We start from the raw sequence: 11,078 nt of genomic DNA, 5'->3' as shown, positions 1-11,078 counted from the left end.
AGCTATTTTGAAATACACAATAAATTGAATACTGTGGTCACTCTGTTGTGCTATTGAACACTAGATCTTATTCCTTCTCTCTAACTGTATTTTTGTACCCATTAACCAATCTCTCTTCATTCGTCCCTCGGCAGTACCCTTCCCAGCCTCTGGTAACCACAGTTCTACTCTCCACCTCCTTAAGATCAACTTTTTTAGCTCCCACATATGAGTGAGGACGTGTGATATTTGTCTTTCTGTGCCTGGCTTATTTCACTTCACATTTCACTTCACAAAAAATCCTCCAAGCTCATCTATGTTGCCACAAATGACAGGATTGCATTCCTTTTTTTATAGCTGAATACTATTAAATCGTGTACATATATCACATTTTCTTTATCCATTTATTTATTGATGGACACAGGTTGATTCCATAACTTGGATCTTGTAAATAGTGCCGCAATAAACATAGGAGTGCAGATATCTTTTCAATATACTGTTAAAAAATTTTTTTTGGATATATACCCAGCAGCAAGATTGCTGAATCATAATGGTAGTGCTATTTTTAGTTTTTTGAGGGACACCCATACCGTTTTCCATAATGGCTGTACCATCTTACATTCCCAATAACAGTGTATGAGAGTTCCCCTTTCTCCACATCCTTGCCAGATTCTGTTTTGTTTTGTCTTTCTGATAATGGCCATTTTAACTGGGGTGAGATGAAACCTAATTTTTGACTGTTACAAAACGGTGCTACTATCAATGTTCTTGGTAGTGTGTATAAACACAGGTATCTCTAGGGCACTTATGTAAGAATGGAATTACTGGTTTATGGAATACGAGCACCTTCAATTTAATTGGATGATGCCTAACTTCTTCATGGCATGCACCAATTCACACTCTTACTAGCCAGGTTTAACAATTCCCATTGCTCCTCCTGCTGGCCAACACTTGGTATTATCAGACTTCTTAATTTTTGCCTATCTAGTTGGTGTAAATGGCATCTCTTAATTTGATTTTCCTGATGACTAATAATGTTGAGCATCTTTTCACATGCCTATTGAACATTAGGATTTCCTCTTTTGTGAAGCATTTATTCTAGACATTTGTCATTTTTTCCTGTTGAGTTGTATGACTTTTTCAAATTAATTTGTAGAAGTTATTTGTTTTAATTTTAGTTCTTCCTCCTTTATATGTGTTCCATACATCTCTCCCCACCTTGTCACTTATTTTTCCATTTTAGTGATTTCGTTTGATAAACATAAGTTCTAATTATAAGATAGATACCGAAGTTATCAATCCTTTTTTACGGTAAGTGCTTTTGTGTCTTTTCAAAGGAATCTTTCTATATTCCAATATCATGAAGATATTCCTTTATACTATAATAACATTTACAATTTTTATGCTTTTGACTTTCATATTTGGGTTTTTAATATACTTGGAATTAATTTTCGTGTAGCGTATGAGAATAGGGGTCTAATTTTTTTCCTTATGAATATCCAATGCCCTAATATCATTTGTTGAAAAGTCTTTCCTTCTCCCATTCAGTTACAATGCCAACTCTGTCAAATATCAAGTTTTCATATATTATTGGGACTATTTCTGACCTGTCTGTTCTATCCCATCAGTTTATTTATCTAACCTTGTGCCAGTACAGCATTGCCTTATTACCTGTAACAGTAATAATAATAAATGTCTTGATATCTGATAGGGAAAGTCTTCCCACTTCATTCTTATTCCTCAAGAGTTTCTTAACTATTCTTATTAATATGTACAGAAATAGATGCTGAGATTTTCTTTTCACAAAATTACTGTTGAGATTTTAATTTCAGCAAAACTTAACTGTTGAGGGTTTTTTGTTTGTTTGTTTGTTTTTGAGACGAAGTCTCACTCTGTTGCCCAAGCTGGAGTGCGGTGGCGCGATCTCGGTTCACTGCAACCTCCACCTCCTAGGTTCAAGCGATTTTCCTGCATCAGCCTCCCGAGTAGCTGGGACTACAGGCAGGCACCACCATACCCACCTAATTTTTGTATTTTTAGTAGAGATGGGGTTTCACTGTGTTGGCCAGGCTGGTCTTGAACTCCTGACCTCATGATCCGCCAGCCTCAGCCTCCCAAAGTGCTGAGATTGCAGGCGTGGGCCACCGCGCCCAGCCAACTGTTGAGTTTTAATGTAAACAAAAATAATGGTTGAAATTCTAATTTTAATGTTTCTCCAAGTTTCATAATATCCTTCATAGTGTTCAATATATCCTTTTTGGGATTTTTATTTGTTGCTTACTTTGTTAAGCAATTATTAACAGTAAAGCGGATTATCATAAATGGGATTATTATGAGTTTCTTACATATAATGTCCTTCTATTTTAAGAGAAAAAATCTATATCTGTTAAGAAATCAATTTATATGTGTTGATGCCTCATGTTGACATATTCAGTATAACATATTAACATAATGTACTATGTTATTATCTATAAAGATGCCACTAATTCCTTAGGTTTTCAAAAAGTAAACAGCAAACCTTAAAAAATTTATTATGATAATGGAGATGGAGTACAAAAAAGGTCAACTCTGAGATAGAGTACATAAAAGCTCAAGATATCTGTATCTAACTGCCTACTCGATATTTTCACTGACATATAGGCATTCCAAAACTTAATATGTCAAGATTAAACTCTTTATTCTCCCTACCAATGTGTCCCTAGCCTTCCCACTTCCAATGGTATCATCATTTTCTGGTACTTTCAGCACAAAGGGTACTAACATACAGGGAACTTGACTCTCTCACTCATCACTCTATTTCCAGTGCCCAGACTGTCATGCACATAGTAAGTGCTCAATAGATATTTGTAGAATGAATGAATGAATGGGTCCTGCCCTCCAAACATGTTTGATTAAAAATCATTCAACAATATATACAGAGTAGTATATGAAAAACCGCCAAAAGACTTCTGTCCTTAATTTTCAATTATTAGACCCACAGCCTTAATTCAGTCTCTTCTTATTTTATACCTGAACAACTGCCACAACTCTTTTCAGTGGATTTTCTTGTCACCGTCCAATGTGAATAACTTACAAGATGAAATCCAAACCACTCAGCGTGACATTCAAGGTCCTCCATAATCTGACACCAGCCTACTTTTTTCACCTGATTTTCCTCTGCTTAAATATTATGAATCTCGATGTCCCAACCACATAAGACTACTGGATGTTTCCCAAGTATGCCCTACATTTCTCTTTGTTCTTTTCCCCTCTTCCTGTAATTCCATTGCACCCATTTCTTCCTTCAACAAATGCTATCCATTTTTAAAGGTCCAATTCAAATGTCATTTCCTCTATGCAGGCTTCTTGGACTCCCTCAGGTGGAATTAGATTTCTTTCTTTTCCACTTTCCCCTGGTACTTATTAACCTTGATGTAACATTTAAAATCACAGATGTCATAGAATTATTAGACTTAGAAGTGGTCTTGATGATCATGTGGTCTGACTTTTTCATGCTATCAAGGGCCAGAGCTAGAAGAATCCAGTTCTTTTGATTTGCCTTGCCTCATGACTATTTGTGTACATATATATATATATATATATATATTTTTTTTTTTTTTTGAGACAGAGTCTCACTCTGTTGCCAAGGCTGGAGTGCAGTGGCACGATCTCGGTTCACTGCAACCTCCACTTCCTGGGTTAAAGTGATTTTCCTGCCTCAGCCCCCCGAGTATCTAGGAATACAGGTGCGTGCCACCACGCCTAGCAAATTTTGTATTTTTAGTAGAGACGGGGTTTTTCCATGTTGGCCAGGCTTGTCTCCAACTGCTGACCTCAAGTGATCCTCCTGCCTCAGCCTCACAAAGTGCTGGGATTACAGGCGTGAGCCACTGCACCCAGCCTATTTGTGTATATACTTTTTATTCTCTACCTGACATGTCGCTGGGCAGAAATAGGGTCTCATTCATCTTTGTGTTCTTCATGATACTTAATACAATCTATTGCACATAGTGGATATACAGTAAGTATGTTTTAATTGACTTGAGATCACAGGGATGGATAAAGTAGAGGTAGCATTCATAGTATTATACTCTGTACCAGGTACCATGCCAAAGTTTTACAAGAATTACTTGATTGATCACACAGTCCTATAAGATAAGCAGCATTTCTAGCTTTACTTGCCCAATACTTCATAGCCAGTAAGTTGTAGAATCTGGACCAGAATCCAAATTCCTTTGGCTCTAGATACTTTGCTCTTAGTCATTGTCCTATAGTGCAAAACAACAAGGTGGGAACTCAAAGATTTTGAGTTTAGAATGTGATTGATGGATGAATTTGGCATGAAAGACTAACTTTTATTTCCTGGAGTACATAGCAGCTAGGTTTGGGAAGACAGTTTGGGACTATATTGTGGAAGACTCTGAATGCCAGGCATGGTATCAGAAGTTACCTCCCTTCCCTAGCTCTCTGTCTGCACTAGTCTAGATCACTGTCTGAGGCCCAACTCAAACACTACTTATTGTTTGAAGACTTCCAGAATCTTCCAAGTCACGATGAATTGCCCCTACTCCCACAGCACTTTGTTCATACCTTTGTTATGATACATAATATCACTTTCTTTTTTCTTTTTTACTTTTTTTTTTTTTGGATGGAGCCTCGCTCTGTTACCCAGGCTGGAGTGCAGTGGCGTGATCTCGCCTCCCCTGGGTTCATGTGATTCTCCCACCTCAGCCTCCGAGTAGCTGGGACTACAGGTGTGCACCACCATGCCCAGCTAGTTTTTGTATTTTTAGTAAAGACGAGGTTTTACTATGTTGGCCAAGCTGTTCTTGAACTCCTGACCTCAGGTTATCCATCAGCCTCGGCCTCCCAAAGTGCTGGGATTACAGGCGTGAGCCACCGTGCCTGGCCAATATGACTTTCTTAACAGAAATATTTTGCGGCTCCGTTTGTCTTCTTCACATTTTATAAATTCCTTGAGAGCAGACACTTTATTTATGATTATATACCTCTTTTTATTTAGCAACTGATACATAGTAGATGCTTGTCTTAGTCCATTTTGTGTTGCTATAAGTGAATACCTGAAACTGGGTAATTTACAAAGAAAAGAGGTTTATTTAGCTTATGGTTCTGCAGGCTGGGAAGTTTAAGATTGGGCAGCTGCATCTGGTAGCTTCTGATGAGGGCCTTGTACTGTGGCAAAACATGGCAGAGAAATGGAAGGGAAACCAGGTCCCTGCAAAGAGAGTAAAATACAAAACACAAGAGGCAACCTCGCTTTACAATAACTTGTACTTGCATAACCAATCCAGTCCCACAAGGAGTAAGAACTGACTCACTCCCACCAGACTGCTTTAATCCCTTCATGAGAGTGAATCCCTAATGACCCAGAAACCTGTTAAAGGTTCCACCCCCTCTCAACACTGTTACATTGGGGACCAAGTCTCAATATGAGTTTTGGTGGGCACAAACCATATTTAAATCATAACAATGCTCAATAAATATTAGTTGAATTAAATGTTTCATTAGGAGAATATAGACATGAATAAGGCATGTTTTCTGCTCTCAAGAGAAGCCAACATTCTATCAAGGGAAACAGTACATTATTCCATGTGAGAAGCTATACCAATGACATGTATAGGTGTGTGGAATTCAGCAATCAACTCGAAAATGCAATAGGAAAAATAACCCATTCATGATATTCCCAAAATCTATAAGGCAGCTAGGAAGATAGCTAACAAAGATGTATAAACCATTATGTAGAAAAGTATGAGACTGTACTAAAGGAAATTTAATAAAAATCGGAAAGTGGAGGAATATACTTGTCAGGAACTACAAAAAGTCTAGAATTTGACCCTATTTACAAACTTACAAATTAGCCTGACACACACAGTTTCATATATTCTGTCAGAAGACATGAGAATCTTGGGTGAGATGCAAAGGACTTTATTACTCAGAAAAAGCAGTAGCTAGAACTTCCTGTTGGCTTGTGTTTGTACCCAGTGCCCCCCAAATCCCACAAGGGCAATGCAAAGGACCAATGATGGATAGCTGCACAGTGGATTGCATTACAGGAAAGAAACAATACATTTGGAGGATCCACTGCTTTTATAGAAAATGGAAATAAGCTGGCTCTTTGTGATGTTTCCTCATCCTTCAGGGTTTCTCACTGCAAACATGGCCCTGAGAATGGCCAAGGTGAAGAGTCTTCAGTGCCTTACATTTTTGGCATACTCAGAAAGAACATGCGTGAATGCTTAGGGACCATGATGGGTTGTCTTTCCCAACAATATTCCATTTGTATGTGGGGAGACTTTAAGTGATCAAATTGGTAATTCTTCTCAAATTAATCCATAAATCCAATATTATTCCAATCAAAATATTAACAGGCCAATTTTTTGTGGAATTTGAAACACTGATTACAAAACTGGAAAAGGCACATATAGTAAATTGTTATATGAAAGAAGTGACATTGCAAAGGAGTGAAAAACGGATGAATAATTTAATAAATGTGATTGGGACAGTTGTTTCCCTTCTCGGAGAAAAATCTAGATCCATGTCTTATACAAAATAAAATCCAGATATATAAAAGACCAAAGTACACAACCAAAACCTTAAAGCTAATAAAAAATCATGTCCTCAGAGTAGATAATTTCCTAAACAAAATCCAAAAACACAAGTTTTAAAGGAAAAGATTGATATATTTGATTCGACAAACATTGTATAATTAAAGACGTGAGAAATAACGTTAGTGTTAAAAGATGGGCAATGATTGGTATAGGCTTTTTGGAAAACTAGTTGGCTCTATCTACTGAAGCTGAACCTATGCATTCCCTATGACCAGAAACTCCATTTCTTGGTATACACCCAAGAAAAAAGCATATGTATATTCACTAAAGACATTATGAATATGCTCATAACCACATTATTTGTAATAGCCCCAAACTGAAAAAAACAAGTGTCCACCAACAGTAGAATGAATAAATAAATTGTGGTATACATTAAAACATAGCAATAAAGGAGAATAAACTAACTACAACTACAAATTCATGACAACATGGGTGAATCTCACAAACCTAATGTTGAGCAAAAGAAGCCAGACACAGAGGAGTATATACTGAAAGATCCCATTTATTTAAAGCAGAAAAGAGGCAAAACTAATCATCAGGAGAGTGGTTATCATCCTTGGGCACAGTGACTGGAAAGGGGCACAAAAGAAACTTGTGGTGGGGCGGGGCAGGTTGGTAATGTACTGTGTCTTGATCTGAGAACTGGTCATATGGGTGTCTTTACTTTGTGAACATTTATCAAGATATACACCTAAGATATGTATGTATGTATATTGTACTTAAATAAAACATTTTGAAAATCTGCCTAACAGGATACTTTCTTATATATGGCTCTCACCAGTAGAGTTGCATGCATACCAAAAGTCATGTTTTTTCCTCAAACAGGTTTATTCCAGTTACATTTGTTGTAAATGAACATAACATGGATTCGAAAAAGAAAACCAGCAACAGATTTAGAGAAACTTTTTGCAAAATATATTGCTGACCAATAATTAGATACAGAATATGTGAAGAACCCCTAAGAAGCAATACTTAAAAAACAAACAACTTATAGGAAAAATAGGTAAATGATCTGAAAATGTACTTCACAGAAGAGGAAAGGTATATAACCAGGAAACCTATAAAAAGATGCTTATCCTCATTCATGTCCTTTTCAGGGACATGGATGAAGCTGGAAACCATCATTCTCAGCAAACTAACACAGGAACAGAAACCAAACACTGCATGTTCTCACTCATAAGTGGGAGTTGAACAATGAGAGCACATTGACACAGGGAGGGGAACATTATACACCGGGTCCTGTCAGTGGGTGGGGGGCTAGGGGAGGGATAGCATTAGGAGAAATAGCTAATGTAGATGACGGGTTGATGGGTGCAGCAAACCACCATGGCACGTGTATACCTGTGTAACAAATCTGCACATTCTGCACATGTATCCCAGAACTTAAAGTATAATTAAAAAAAGATGCTGATCTTCATGAAATAATCTGGGACATACAGGTTCAAACACTAGGGAGATACTCACTTTCACCCATTTGATGGGCTAACGAAGTCTGAAAATACTAAATATTGGCAAGAATATGGGGAAAATGGGACTCATATACTGCTGGTATGAATGTAAATTGATGCAATTACTGTGGAAACTTATTTGGCAGTGTGCAGTCAGGTTGAAGATGCATGTACTATGTTATCTAGCAATTTCAATTCTAGGAGACATGTTTATAGACTAAGAGGAGGCTATTGCAAGAACATGAACTGCCGCATTGCTTGTAATAGAAAAAATGGAAGCAACTTAAATGTCTATGAGGATGGAAATGCATTAGTGAGCTATGGAATATTCATATAATGGAATATTATATATCATTTAAATGCACCTCTATCGGTTACGGTATAAACATAGGTAACATGTTTAGAAATGCATAATATTAGGTGAAAATTCATAATGTTGGGTGAAAAAAACAAGTTGTAGAAGATTACACACAGATATGATCTAACTTGTCATAATGCAAAAATCACCAGAAAATGATTCATTTAACAAATATTTATTGTAGGCACAATTCTAGGTACTTGGGATCAGTGAAGAAAGCAGAGATTTCTTCCCTTGTAGACCTTACATTTCAATGGGTGAAGACTGAAATAAGATAATTAGCATAATAAGTAAATAATTTATACAGTGTGTTAGATGGTGATGAAGCAAAAACAGAGGATGGTAAGGGGGATAGAGAAAACAGGGTGGGCAGTTTGCAGCATTAAGTAGGATGGTTCAGGTAGGTCTCATTGATATAGTGAGATTTGAGCCTTGAAATACGTGAGAGAATTTAAACAAGTGGCTCCATTGGAAAACAGCACTCCTTCCTGGAGGAACAGACATTGCCATGGTCCTATGGCAAGAGTGAGCCCGGGCTGTTTGAAGGATAGCAAGAAGGCCACAGCTGTGGCAGAATGAGGAGAGCAGATGAGAGGTCAGAGATATAATGGAGAACCAGAAAATGTCAGACTTCTGCAGGGACTTTGACTCTGACTGCAAGTGGAATACGGTGTCTTTGCAGGATTTTGAGCAGAGAAATGCCATGATTTGATTTATATTTTAAAATGATCTCTTTAATTTTTGTGTTGAGAATGTACCACCATAGGGGAATGAGAGTGGAAGCAGAGAGGCATGTTAGAAAGCTGTTGCAGTTATCCAGAAGAGATATGATGGTGGATTCAACCTTACGTGTACCAATGGAGATAGTGAGAAGTGGTTGGATTTTGGATGCATTTTGAAGTAGAGTGAAAATGATTTCCTGATGGATTGGATGTGTAGTGGGAGAGAAAGAAAGAAATTGAAGGTGATGTCAAGGTTTTTGGCTCAAGCAGATGGACAGATGGAGTTGCCATCAATTGAAGTGAGGAAGGCAGTAGGAACAATAGGTTTTATAGAACAGATTAGTGCTGCCTATGATATTTTGAGTTTGAAATGTCCATTAGACGTTGAGTGGAGGTGCTGAGTAGGCAGTTGTATGTATCAGACAGGAGTTTAAGATGAAGATCTGGCCTGCAAACATGAATTTGGAAGTTAACCTAGAAATATTTTGTATTAGCTATTGGTCTGGAAGAGATCACCAAGGGAGTGCACATAGAAATGCAAAGAACAGGGAAGGAGCCCTGGGGCATTCTCATTTTAAGAGGTTTGGAAGAAGAGGAGGAGCCAGTAAATGAAACTGAGAAGGAGCACCCAGTGAGATCAGAGAGTGTGTTGACCTGGGAGCCACAGGAAGAAAGTGAACCAAAGAGGAGTGACTCGTTAGCAGTGCCCAATGCTGCTGATAGGTTAAGTAAAGTGAGGACTAAGAATTGATCACTGGATTGAACAACGTGAAGTCATTCATGGCCATGACCATGACCATGACAGGAGCAATTTCAACAGATTTGTGGAGATGGATCCCTGATCAGAATGTGTCCAAGAGAGAATGGGAGGAGAAAAATTTGGAACATTAAATAGAGACCACTATTACAAGGGGATGAGAGAGTAGTCAAACTAGTTATTTGGGGAAGAACTTTCCTGATAGATGAAACAGACATTGCAAATGCTCTAAGACAATAGTGAGTATGGCTTGTTTGAGGAACAGCAGGGAGGCCACAGCTGGGGCAGAGTGAGTGAGGAACAGAACAGGCAGAGCTAGTGGGAGATAGAAAAGTACAGTCATCTGGGGCTCCCTCTCAGCCCCAAACTGATGTAGGTAGAAGGCCTAGGGGAGTATAGTCTTAGACAGGAACACTGGTTCAAATGATGTCTTATATTGTGTATAGAAACATATTTCATATGTATCTGTAAAAGAGATTTGCATCAAAGGGGAGCAAGGGAATTGTGTAATGGCAGGTGGCAAAGTGGAGCCAAGAGAATATAAATATAAATATATATATATACAATGATAAATATTTGAGTGTGATATATAATAAATATGAGAAATAACAGTATAAATGAATCCTGATTGACTGATCAAAATGACCCAATAGACAGCACAACATTGATAATGCTGGAGATAAGGGAGAGAAAGAAGGTAAAGAAGGTAGTGATATCATTTAGTCGATGTGAAAAGAAGATATCTAGTGGGAAAAGAGAGGGGCTGGCTTTAGAGGGCAGTCTGGAAATATTATATTAATTTGCTAAGATTGCTATAACAAAATACCACACATTGGATGGCTTAAACAACAGACATTTATTGTCTCATAGGGTTGGTTTCTTCTGAGGCTTCTCTGCTTTACTTGCAGATGGCCATCTTCTCCCTATGTCTTCGCATGGTCAGCCCTCAGTCTGTGTTATCTGTGTCCTTATCTCTTCTTATAAAGGCACCAGTAGTATTGGGGTTAGGACCCACCTTAATGACCTCGCTTTGACTTAAGAGGTAATTATGTCACATTATGAGGTACTGGGGGTTAGGACTCCAAGATATGAATTTTCAGGGACACAATTCAGCCCATAATAATCATATACGATATCAACAGGAAGACCATGTATACGGATGTGGGTGCAGGTAGGTGAAGTGATGTGGTGGTAGGAGTCTCTAGA

This window comes from Pongo pygmaeus, chromosome X, assembly GCF_028885625.2.
Source record: "Pongo pygmaeus isolate AG05252 chromosome X, NHGRI_mPonPyg2-v2.0_pri, whole genome shotgun sequence".
Classification (NCBI taxonomy): domain Eukaryota; kingdom Metazoa; phylum Chordata; class Mammalia; order Primates; family Hominidae; genus Pongo; species Pongo pygmaeus.
Note: the sequence above shows the minus strand (reverse complement) of the source record.